Here is a 12,463-nt window from a genome sequence, read left to right on the forward strand (position 1 = left end):
CAACACTCAAACACAACCACATGTTCTTATAAATAAATGGTATTTGCAAGAGCTTGTAAATAATAATAATAATAATAATAATAATAATAATAATAATAATAAAGGATTCATGGTGCTAGCAATTTAAGAGTTTAAAGAGAAAGACAAGGAGGTACAAATACTTAAAAAGAAAACATGTAAAGTTACTTAAATGATTGACAGCAGCAAAATTGATACTCATCATGCTAGAATTCTAATTGAAATTTCCAGTACAGTGCTCGCTTCGGCAGCACATATACTAAAATTGGAACGATACAGAGAAGATTAGCATGGCCCCTGCGTAAGGATGATATGCAAATTCGTGAAGCGTTCCATATTTTTAAAAAAAAAAAAAGAAATTTCCAGTACAACTGTAAAAAGTATTTCATTACTTAAAGAGATTTTAAAATTTTAGTACTTGACTATGATGAACAAATAATTATACTACTGACTTAGAAGTTAATTATGTGCCTTTAAAAAGGAAGGTATTACAGAGTGGTCTTCAGGGCCATGCCTGGTAAATCAGGCCCTGGGAAGAGGGTGGGGGAGAGAAATTCCTCCCCTATGATTCCACAACCTACAGAGGCAGGGGCTGCACCCAGAAGATTCCACATGCCAGTTCTTCTATTTCTCTTCAGCTGGCATGTTGGGAGCTCTGGGCAGGACAGCTAGCCATAGGCCCCCTGGGCTGACCACTTAGTTCAGGGGACTGAGATCCTCCCATGCCAGAGTGATCTTCAGGGCCATGCCTGGTAAATCGAGCCCTGGGGGGAGGGTGGAGGAGAGAAATTCCTCCCCTATGCATACTGGACCCCATTCAGGAGTTCTTTTCTTCCTAGTATTCATTTTCAAAAGCACCACGGGTGCATATATACTTTTTAACAACACCCAAAAATATTCTTAATTCTCGACTGTTTCTAGAAAAAAAATGGAATTCCCTAGATATGGAGGATAATATTCAAATAGGTCTCTAAAATCAGTGTATATGTAGATGCGACTTCCTATACAGTAGTCCTCTCTGACTGCCAAGCCTAATCCATAAACAATTCATCTATACAATGTATATAGCCCCTTTGATATATTTCCCCTCCTCCATACCAGAGCCCCTTCTACTCCCTCATCTCCCAATCGGGATTCATTATCTTCCCCTTAATTAACCAACTTTACCCTCAGTTCTTTAATTTGTTAGTCACCAAGACCGACCTCTTGCCTCAACAGATTCTGTCCTTTCGCACACCCCTATAAAGCTCATTATTACTCCTTAACTCTCACCCCCAACCATCAGTACCCCACATTTACCCTTTTGAACTTCAGTACTACACAGTTCTAATCACACACCAAAGTCATGCATTGGCTTTAACAACCCCCAACTGTTTCAAAAGACATAAAATGGACACATATATTTTTTGAATATTTTATGTGTATTTTCTTTAACAGCTATAACTCTTTCTAAATATTCTTTTACCCTGACGATTCAACCCACTTTTTATCTTGTCTTTTCTTTGTGAGCTGTTAAATAAGGAATTTTGGTGGAAGAGTCCCTCAGTTTAATGTTTATGATTGAACCATGTCATTGGGATTGTTGGACTTGTTCTTATGGCCCCCATATGTTTCGATAATGCTACGTGGCATTGTTCCTGGTTTGCATAGGCACATTAAAATGGCAAAATACTATACATACAAATAAGTTCTTATCTAATAGAGATTGGAACACACAAATCTCGTAGTGCAATGGGACCTTACACACTGAACATTGATATAATGACCTGGCACAGGTCTCAGATGAATGGGCATCCTCCATTCATCCCTGAACCATGGAAACTATCTACAAAATGTCCAAAGTTTTTTATAACAACACCTGGAAGCAATCCTCTATCAGGGAAGATCCTACCACTGCTCTGACATCGACCTGCTCAAAAGAGACTTCCCTTAACACTAAGAAGACATGACAACAACAGCTACCTACTTACAGGACAGGGTTCTCTGCATTGCCCTTTAATTGTGAGGTGAAATGAGAGGACACTCTGCACCATCTTGACTGCAATATAGAATACGCATATTCCAGGATCTTTAATACAGAAACATGACACTAACAACAGAGACTGTGTGAAAAATAAAAGTGTATTGGCACTACAGACAATGACCTGGATTGGACAAACTAGTTTACCTGGAGCCTAGAGTTGGTCTTATGCCAGGAAACTTCAGGGGTAGGGTCTCCTTGTATTTAGGCCAAGCCTTTTCCTTTCCATGTCCCTCATATTTTGGTGGGCCTATGCAAACAATAATTGCCACTCTAACACCGTTTTTACTGTGCTCCTTTGACTCTAATCCTTAAGAAAAACAACCCACTTAAACTTTTGAGGTTAACTTAAACTAATATGCATGTGCATGGAAATGTAAAAAAGTACTTTGCCTTCAATGGTTAAGGAGTTATATAAGTTTTATGTCTTTAGATTGCTTTGTGTGCTGCTAAGTAATATTATGTACTACAATCTGGGACTTGAGGGACAAAGTAATTGTGCATGGGTTCTGTTTTATTTTTCTTAATGTTCTTTGGCTGGAAGTTCAAAGTTAAGATATCAGCAATGGGACTACTGAGAATTCTGTTTATGGGTGATTGTCCTTCCACTGCAACTTTACCTTGTCCTCTTTCTTTTCATATTTGTTCTCATAATTAAAAATTTAAAAAAATAATAAAAAAGAAATAGCCTGACAAAAAGGAAGGCATTAGCTCTTTGTTATTGTTTCAGTTAGACAATACCAAGTTGAAAAACTATTTAAAAATCCAAAATCTTAATATCATAAATCAATAATTTTATTACATTATCAGCTTCCTTGGTTTTGTTTAGACAGGACTTAAAAGGGATAACTATGCTCTGCTCTAGAGTGTCTTAGGTCTTATCTGGATGATTCAAAAAATGGAACCAAAATAATTTAGTATACTCTTAATTTAATGTCATTTTTATTTGCTTGTAGGACAAGCCCAACAGTGTTTAGGGAGTATTCCTGGCTCACTTCTTGTCAGTATTTGGGGAAAATCTGGTGTTGGAGACTGTCAGCCAGACCTCTTGCCAGCAAATCATATATTTCAGTCCATTGAGCTGTCTCTCTCTTGCTTCATGTGGTGTGTCTGATGCTTCCTGTTTTCTAAAACCTCAACTAAGGCTGATAACAGAAAATATATTACATATTCCCCTGTGGATACACACAAACTAATTTTGTGGGAATGTCTTTGCTACATTATATTTCCTAAACAAACTATTTTTGTTGTACTTTTGTTGTTGTTTGGGGTCTTACTTGGCAGTGTTCAGCGATTACTGCTGGCTGTGTTCTCAAGGATCACTCCCAGCAGAGTTCTGGTAATGACATGGGGTGCTAGGGATCAAATTTAGGTTGGCAATTGCAAGGCATGAGTCCTACCCTCTGTCCTACTGATTCAACCCCTCTTTAAATGAACTATTTAATTACATTTCTAGACAACCACTCCACACCTCAAAAATAACAAAGACCTAACTTGCCCTCTTCCTGTAGACTGGGTTTCATCAGAGTATGCTAAGTGGTTTCCAAGTGCAAATATCAGAAGACCACGTAGATAAGGTAGTCAACCTTTATAGCCTTTTCTTGAACTCTTCTTCTTCGATAGTAATAGGGTTCTTCAGACTAGAAAATAGATTATATCAGTCTCTTTACAGAAACAGTTGTAATATCATGTTGGAAAAACATGTGAAGAAGGAAAAAAAGGATTTGCAACTATACAGGAAAATATGTCCTACTGATAAGAAATAAGCAATACTTTTCAAAGTAGATAAATATAAAACATATATTTTGTGATTTTACTCTTCTTGAATGTCTTTTCTTTAATTTTATTTGAAATAAAGATTAATTTTAAAGTTTATTTTCATAATATTGAGAGGCATCAAACAAGAGAGGCTTCTAATACCAATTTGTTAAGTTTTGGTGTAGGCTCAAAACTCACTTGCTAAAGGATCTCAGGTAAGTTATCTTGTATCTGCTTTAGCTCTTCTGATGATTTTTGATAATGTTTGGCAACTTGTGGAAAGTCAGTAAAATATTTTTGTATTGTGGAATATTGTCCTAAACATAACAATTAGGAGAATCTAATGAGTAAAAAAGAACAAAACTCAAAATAAACTAATATCAATATCTCTATTCTGGCCCAAAGAAAATATGTAATAGTAATGTTCATACTCCAACTGTCATGATATTTGCTGCTTATTTTATCCTGTGAAAATCACTTGTCAGTCAGTCAAACCAATCAACCTGTTTATCAAAGGCCTCTTCAGTCACAAATTCCACAGAGACAGTCTTCAAGTAGTACTTGTTAATATTTGACCACACTACTTTCTCAGAGTTAGAAATAGTTAAAAAGGAGGGCTGTGACTGATTCTCTGATAAAATTCATAAGAATGCATGCAGACATAAGTGGCAAATCATCTATTTATTATCCTCTAAGGTAGTGACAAGACTTCCTCTAGTCTAGTGGCAAATTTTCAATTAAAATATTCTCTATTCCAGGCACAAATATTTAGCTTTATCTGCTGCCTGCACTTTGCCCATTACATAAACCTTGTAGAAATAAATGACATTCCCTTGTGCCATTGTTCCAGCCATATAAGGTGTCATTTTAAATGCCAAGATATTGAGAACGCTGTGAATAGCTGATATTTCTGAAGTAAATAAATTGCAGAGAGAGAAATTAACTTCCTCCATCAAAGGAAAGTTATCAAAATTCTGCCTAAATTAGGAGCATTGCCATCCATAGAACTACACACAAATATAGCACAAAACCTTTAGGATTCAAAATCCTTCCAACTAATATTTGGTTTAAGCATTTATTGTCAAGGGAGAGAGGAAGGGGGATTCATCTTTATGATATATAGAAATTAAACTGAAGCAGAGCCACTAGAGGAGAATATTTTTTGAAAAATGTTGTTCCTTATGTGCTCAAACATATAACAGTAAGGAAAAGGAAACTAGTATTTAGCAAATATATATACACTCTAAAATATGCATTCCCTTAAGAAATAAAAAGCATTTGAGAGATTTTATAATAATCCTGGAACTCAGAAGAAATTGAATCTAATGGTGAACTAAAATATGTATTTTCCTGACCCTCTAGTAGTCACAATCCAGTAAGGAAATTATTTAAAAAACACTTTATTAATATTAACAAAATTGGAAATTTGATAAAAATTTAAAAATGTTCACAGGGGTATATTCACTGTTTGAGGTCTCAGTTACTGAGATTGGAAGAGTTTATGGGGCAAGTGTCTGATGGAGGCAGGGAGGTTGGTTCTAGGCAGGGAGGCGTAAGATTAGGAAATTAGTTGCTTTTTATGAGGTTTCATCAGTATTACTAAATAGTTTTTAATGATTATGTAGTCTGTAGTGACTTTGAAGCAGTATCACCCAAAAAAGAGTGGGTCCTGCTAAGGTTTAGTTTGGTTTGGTTTGGTTTTCTTCTGAAATCAGTTGAAAGTCTTTAAAGTCTGTGGATGGAGATAAATGGGTTAAATGAAGACATTATGGAAGGGACACTGACATTTTTTTTGGCAGTGGAGTTGTAATACTGTATGGCTGAAGCTTTATATTTGACAATATCATAAATTTCTGTGTTTAAGTAATAATAATAATAATAATAATAATAATAATAATAATAATAATGTATAATATTATAATGCAAAGAAAAATAACTAAATAAAAGTATCTAAGGAAAAACGTTTCCATACTTGGGTTGAGATTTTGAAAATTATACTTGACCCAGAGGCAGTTAGGAAATAAGAATAAGTATAAAAAAAATCAATTATTATATTTTTATTTATTTGTTTTTGTACTGGACTCAGCAATCAATACTCAGGGCTTATTTCTGGCTCATGCTCCAGGATTTCTCTTGGTGAAGTATTTAATTTTGTTTTGTTTTGTTTTTTTGGGCCACACCCGTTTGATGCTCAGGGGTTATTCCTGGCTACACGCTCAGAAATTGCCCCTGGCTTGGGTGGACCATATGGGACGCCGGAGGATCAAACCGTGCTCCTTTTCTTGGCTAGTGCTTGCAAGGCAGACACCTTACCGCTAGCACCACCTTGCCGGCCCGAGTATTTAACTTTTTATACTTCATGAAGGAGTAAGTTAAAATAAATTTTGGCAGTTGAAGTGCTGATACATTCACTCCAAATTATATTATTATTTCCTAAATTTTTTCTAACATCATTTATTATGGGTGCTAATGAAAGCTACAGTTCTTGTAAATTTTACCTCATCCTTTATTTCCAGTATTCACTGGCCTCTTAAATATCCCCTTAAATTAACTCTTGCTCATGTTCATTAATTATCTAACATGTGAATATTGTATAATTTTGTGTCTTCCAATAAGAACTAAGCTTGCAGAAGGAACTAGAGTCTTCAAACAGAGGCATCATGGTTTACAAATATCTCTGTTTGAAGACTCTAGTATATGTGTGTGTGTATATATATATATATATATATATATATATATATATGTGTGTGTGTGTGTGTGTGTGGTTTTCAACATAAACTTTCTAAAACATTCTTCTGGGGGTATTCTTCTGAGGGTATTAGAGATAAAGGTATAATCATTTCTTTAATAAGATTAATTCCAATATCCAAGGGTAACTTAAAATGGTGGTTTTTGCATAGACAAAGACCCTGTGACCTGACCTTGAAACTTCCAGTTAGATATTTTCTTCCTTTAGATATTTAAAAATAGAAGAGGATCTAGAGAGGTTAGGTCAATGGTCAACAATTGAATCACCTTTGATTATAAAACTCAAAAAAAAAAAAAAAACCTTCAATGAAACTACAAAAGGATAGGCTCAGAAAGCATCTGAAGAGGTAAACATGTGAAGATTTGGTAACAACACTGTGTAGAGAGTGCATTTATGCCTTTACCCACATAGACCTAGTCATATATGATTTTTTTTAAAAGTCCTTTGAGTTGTATCATTTCAAAATAAACAAATGATATACTGAGCATTACAATGGTTTCTAAGTCCTGTAAGGTGTGCTAGCCAACAAATGAATCCAAGCAGGATTTTTGGGAATCTGAGATTTATAGTTTTTTATAGTAATATCTATATTTCCTATGGATGTCAGAGGTTTGAGTAGTTGGATGAGTTATAGTTTTAAATCCTCAATTTATAAAACCAGATAATGTCAGAATCTAAAAAGAGGTAGGTAAAGTAGCTACCCAGCTGATGGTTACCCTAATTAGTTGTTACCCTAAATAGAAGTAGTTACCCAGTTGATATTCAGAAAGTTTGAATATAAAGGTGGTGCAGGGGAGAACCTTCCATGCATACATCAGTATTTGGTATGACTATTACGAAATTCAGTTAAACAGTTCCCCCAAATAACCTGATATGGTGTCAAAGGAACAATTCTCCAACAACTTAGTGTTGCTTGGTGTGATAAAGCACTTTTCATGGAGATGTGCTGAATTTGTAGATAAGTATTGGACTTATTAACCCAAAGGAATGATGCTAAGTCCACAGGAGAAAAGTAAATAATGATTAGATGAGAATATAAGCTAAGTCAGGAGGAAATAGACCTGAGGCAATTTGAAATTTTGAAAGCAAGCTAAGTTTATGAGTCAGAATTCCTTTGAGTTCAAGAATATGAGAATATAATGGCTTTTATTACAGGAGCACTTTTTCATATACTAGAAAGCTACTAGTTAGAATAATTTCAGAAATGTCTCTATGGCAAGTGACTTACTTATATGAAATGGCAGAAGAAATGTTGTAGCCCAGAAAGGTCATTCAACTGTCTTTTTCTCTACCCTCCAAGTGACCTGTGCATTGCCCAGGAGTCTTAGGATTGATAAAGTCTGTATAAGGACCTGGGTAAGGACAGACTTGAATCTCATCAGATTTTGCTTGATAGTTGTCTAACTGCATTGATATCCCATTTGATCTTCACTGCAAGGGAATTCATTCTTGTTACACAATTATTTGGGATGTTGGAGACTGAGGCTAGAGTGAGGAACTGTATTTTTTTTTTTTTTTTTCAGAAAAACGAAAAATCAGTCCTAAGTTATTTTTTGTTTGTTTTCTTGTGGTGTTGATTTTTGTTTGTTTGTTTTTTGGGCCACACCTAGCAGCACTACGGGGTTAGTTACTCCTGGCTCTGTGCTCTGAAATCCCTCCTAGCTCCAGGAATTATATGGGATGTCAGGGATCGAGCCTAAGTCTGTCCTGAGTAGGCCAGGTGCAAGGCCCTACCACTCTGCCACCACTCTGGCCCCAAGTGTTAAATTCTGTCCAAGTTCCTTTCAGGTCTGAAACTGTCTCTTCAACAAAAAATTATGAAAAGAAATAAATAGAAAATTAAGGCTCTTTAAGTTGGATAAATTCAAGGAAGGGGAAAGAAAGGGAGCTAGAGATACATGTTCAAAAGAAAGTGTCAATTTCTACAAAAGGGGAAAAAATCTGAAAGCACATATCTCAGTTTAAGTTTCATGGGACACTCCCAGGGTGGGAAAAATTATTCTTCCTTAAAAATTAGTTTTATAAGTTTTCTACCACACTTACTTCACTGAGTTATTTTGTTTAGATAAGAAGCCCTTAGGATAATATTTAGGAGAAGATATTTGAAATTTAGGAGTTCCATCTTTTTTCTTAACACAAGTCCTGTGTTCTTCTAAAGATTCTCTTTATTTTAGTGGACACATCCTTCTCTATTTCAGTGCTGGTTCCAGTCAGACTTTTATTCATCTCAGATCCTGTCTGTGTTCATAAAACAAATCTAACATTTAGGTCATGTTTTGTCTTCTTTTAGGGCTAGTTGTGCAATAATTTGTCTTAAACGCATTTTGATTTTTTTACATTCTAAAAACTCATCGCTAACCCTCCTTCCCATATTCCTACTTCACTTATGCTAAATTGTAAAATTATACCTTCAGTATATGATCTCTTCCCAAATCATTTCTTTTTTCTCTTACATTAACCTTTTTTTAAGACTTTTCCCAATAATGTGTCAGAGTGTCAAGATAACAAATAGCAGATCAAGTCTTAAATACTCTGATATATTATTCTCAAAATAAAAGAACATGCTTCATTCCTAACAGTGCCATGTATAAACCCTGTGGCTTATTGTTCTTGCCTAGAATTGAGTCACAGGCCCATCAGTTATGGAGAATCTAAATGACCAGAAGACCAGAACTGTCAGCTTTTTCTGCAGTACACAAATTGAAAGTAAAAGAGGAGTGACTAGTCAATGAAAAGTACTCATGCGTGTCTATCAGCAAAAGGGAATCCAGAAAGACAAAGTGAACCACACAAAAAAGACATTGATAAATCTTCTAATGGCAAAGCAATAGCATCATTTATAAATTTCTTTTTGCCTTCTACTTATAAGTAGAAAAGTAAATACATGATCTTGAGATAGTTAAGTCACAGAAGTGAAATAGGCAGAAAACGAATCTCTACATATTTTTAGTATAACAAAACAGCTCCTCACATATTGTTCGCATATACTTCATGTGCTCCAAAAGCCTATATATCTTTCTATCAAATGTCTTCATGAATCTAGTCTAACAAACATCTAGTAAAAATGCATTTAACTTTCAGACACAAAAGAGAAAAGAGCTGGAAGTTACAGCTCACCTCATGAAGCTCACCACAAACAGGGATGAGTTTAGTTAGAGAAATAACTACATTTCGAACTATCCTAATAATGAGAATGTATGAAGGAAATAGAAAGCCTGTCTAGAGTACAGGCGGGGGTTGGGTGGGGAGTAGGGAGACTTGGGACATTGGTGATGGGAATGTTGCACTGGTGATAGGTGGTGTTCTTTACATGACTGAAACCCAAACAACACAATCGTGTATGTAATCAAGGTGTTTAAATAAATAATATATTTAAAAAGTTAATATATCTTAGAATAAAACACAGTTTGTATATTAAAAAAAGATATAGCTTTAAGTCAGTCAGGTGACTCTAAAGGACTACTATTTTTAATTGGTTCACTAATCTCACAAATCAGCCTTTCATGATTCCCTCCCAAACCTCTGCATGAAAATAAGATAGGCTCTGATGAATGCTGAATTTGATAAGTTTTCTTTTCTTATCTGCCAAAAATAAAGAGTAATAGCAGTAATAGCATTTGTTCTGCCATTCATTGTAACTCCCTTCATCCTTAGCAACTGATAACCTCCATTTATCATTATCTTTAACAATGATCTCTTTTAGGATTCTTTCTATAACAGTATTCATAGGTTATTTCTAACTCATAGGAATTAGAAAATCATATTTTATAAAAATTAAAAATTCATAGGAATTATAAATTCCCTAACTTTGCAAAAAACTAGTTCTTTTATTTTTATAATGAATATAAGTACATATATCCTGGATTTAATTGTCTCTTTATCTATCTATTTTGCTATACTTCATGTTTTTTTTTTTTTCATAAAATAGGGCTGGAGATATTCTTTTATCCCAGAACCTTGAAAATTTTATATATAATTTATCTCCACAGTAGAAAAATATATAGATAAAGAATATAAATGTGAGAAAACATGATAAAATAATGGATTTTGATACTTTCCATCTTTCCTTCCTTTACTAGCTATAACAGAACTTCCAAGGGCCGAAGAGACAACACAGCAGTAGGGTGTTTGCCTTGCATGCAGCTGATCCAGGACAGATGATGGTTCAAATCTCAGCATTCCATATAGTATCCTGTGCCTGCCAGGAGTGATTTCTGAGTGCAGAGCCAGGAGTAAACCCTGAGTGCTGCCGGGTGTGACCTAAAATAATAATAATAATAATAATAATAATAATAATAATAATAATAATAAAATAAATAGAACTACCATGTAATGCTACTGAGAATATCAGCCACAATAACAATTCATAATACCCACATCTCTTCTCTTGATAATTGTCTTTGTTTCCATGCCCTTCAAATCTCAGATCTTCACCAATACATAAAAGGGTTATAATATAACCCTATAATATAACATACAAGGTGAAACTAATGGCATAATACAATTTATGTTATGTGATATTCCTCATGAATAAGACTAATGTCAGTCTCCATGTTAGTAAGAAACAAGATTTTAATTTTCTCTGTCTTGACCTGAGTATAGCACTTTTCTTTCCTTGAAGTCCTTCCTACAAGAAACCATTGGAAATATAATCCTCATGTCTGGTTCTGTCTGCTGTAACCTAGAGGAATAGACAACTAACAAGCAAAATTGATGAATATTTCAGTGAAGTAACATTTTGGACAGTCTGTATGAATATAGAAGCTATTAAGTTCAGAACTACAGCAGGGAATTCAGTAATTTTAAATCATAATTTCTATATTTAGAGATGGAGCTGAAAGGTTAGGACCAAAAAATAATAGTTTGAGGACCAAAATAAATAAATAAATATAGGTATCTGTCCCCAGGTTATTCTTGAAATGTAGTAACCAAATTTAAGAATAATGTAATTACAAAGGCACACAGCTGTCTTTGTTGTAATCAAAAAAAAAAAAAAAAAAAAAAAAACAAGCCACACAGCTGAGTAGATAAAGACAGTATTGTCATACTAAGCATAGAAAAGTTACAGAGGCTAATCGAAACAGAGACATTGGTCTAGGTATCACTTTCAGAAATCTTAAATATTTTTCATCAAAAGTCAAAAACAGTTGTTCACACTGAGGACTTCAAGGGAAACTTCTCCTGCACCTGTCTGCCTGTGTCTCTGAATCCCTGAGGGTCTCCTCAGAGGCCTAGGGAGCGCACCCCCAAAAATCTGCATTTTTGAAGCTGCCCAGTGAGTAGATTCTGGCTGTGGGGGTCGCCATCAAATAGGCTGGGCTCTCTGGCCTGCGGAGGCTCCGCCCTGCTGTGCCTTTGTCCACTCTGAGGACTTCAAGGGAAACTTCTCCTCCACCTGTCTGCCTGTGTTTCTGAATCCCTGAAAGTCTCCTCAGAGGCCTAGGGAGCATACCCCCAAAGAACTGTCAACTAGAGGCAGCAGAAGAGCACAGCCACGAAGTGAAGCAAAGCGGCCATGCCCCCTTTCTAACCAATGAACCCCACCACAATACGCAGGAAGAACCACACTACATGTGTGAACATGATGCACAGAGAATGAAGACAAAAGCTCGGATGACCTAATAAATTCCAACCACCTGAAAAATAGCAATATGGAAGATGTTTGAAGAACTCAAAGAAAGTATAGATCGATCTGAACAGAACACAAAGACAGAAATCAGAAAACTCCAAACTGAAATAACAGATCTGAAAAACACGGTAGCTCAACTGAAAACCTCAATGGATGTCTTTGCCAGCAGGGTATCAGCAGCTGAGGAGAGAATGGAAGTACTAGAAGATGTGATGCAGAAAAACTCAACACAACAGAAGAAATTGGAAAAGAACCTTAAGACAAACGAACAGGCAATGGAAAAAGTACT

The 12,463-nt window shown here is 35.3% G+C and overlaps 1 non-coding gene across 1 annotated transcript; it reads left to right on the forward strand.

Moving 5' to 3' along the window:
- The first annotated feature begins 253 nt into the window (after window positions 1-253).
- Window positions 254-360, forward strand: LOC126023412 (U6 spliceosomal RNA). The gene has a single exon (XR_007500537.1). It is a non-coding gene; the product is annotated as a U6 spliceosomal RNA (small nuclear RNA).
- The last annotated feature ends 12,103 nt before the right edge of the window (window positions 361-12,463 follow it).

Source organism: Suncus etruscus, chromosome 11 (genome assembly GCF_024139225.1).
Source record: "Suncus etruscus isolate mSunEtr1 chromosome 11, mSunEtr1.pri.cur, whole genome shotgun sequence".
Classification (NCBI taxonomy): Eukaryota; Metazoa; Chordata; class Mammalia; order Eulipotyphla; family Soricidae; genus Suncus; species Suncus etruscus.